The sequence below is a fragment of the Egretta garzetta genome, unplaced genomic scaffold (genome assembly GCF_000687185.1).
Source record: "Egretta garzetta isolate BGI_Z169 unplaced genomic scaffold, ASM68718v1 scaffold729, whole genome shotgun sequence".
Classification (NCBI taxonomy): Eukaryota; Metazoa; Chordata; class Aves; order Pelecaniformes; family Ardeidae; genus Egretta; species Egretta garzetta.
In genome coordinates, this window is record NW_009260761.1 from 10723 (window position 1) to 11196 (window position 474).

Consider the following 474-nt stretch of genomic DNA (forward strand, 5'->3'; position numbering starts at 1 on the left):
GCTGGCTTCTCTCTCCCTGTCTCTCTCCCCCTCTCTCTCTGTCTCATTCGCTCTGCCTCTCTCACGGTGCCTCACAGAATTCTGCATTGTAAATTCACGGCCCCTCCGTAGGAAACTCCTAGGTGGCAAGGTTGGGATGGGGCTTACAGAAAGGAGGGCAGTCCTGGCTGCAGGGGTAAGCACGTGATGCAGGAGCCCAGCTGCTTTCCAGGGGAGGAGAGACCCTGTGTATTTAACTCGTTTAGCTGCTGGCCTCTTTCTACTCGAATAGCCCGCTTCAGAGAATTCCCTTCATCGATATGTCAATGGCTGGTTGGGACCTCTCACCTTCCCATCCTTGCTTTCCCCTTCTTCCTCCCTCTGGCCTGTGCCGATGGATCCAATGCAGCATTTGTGAATACTGTGCAGAGAGCCTGTTTTCTTTCTCTTTACGCTAATGCAAGGGGGTGCTGTCCTGGGGCTGCCGGGGTGCTG

The 474-nt window shown here is 54.9% G+C and overlaps 1 protein-coding gene across 1 annotated transcript in view; it reads left to right on the top strand.

Moving 5' to 3' along the window:
• Positions 1–474, top strand: part of VEGFA (vascular endothelial growth factor A) — a gene marked incomplete at its 5' end in the record, with an annotated part of 10057 nt that overhangs the window by 6274 nt on the left and 3309 nt on the right. The window lies entirely within an intron of this gene.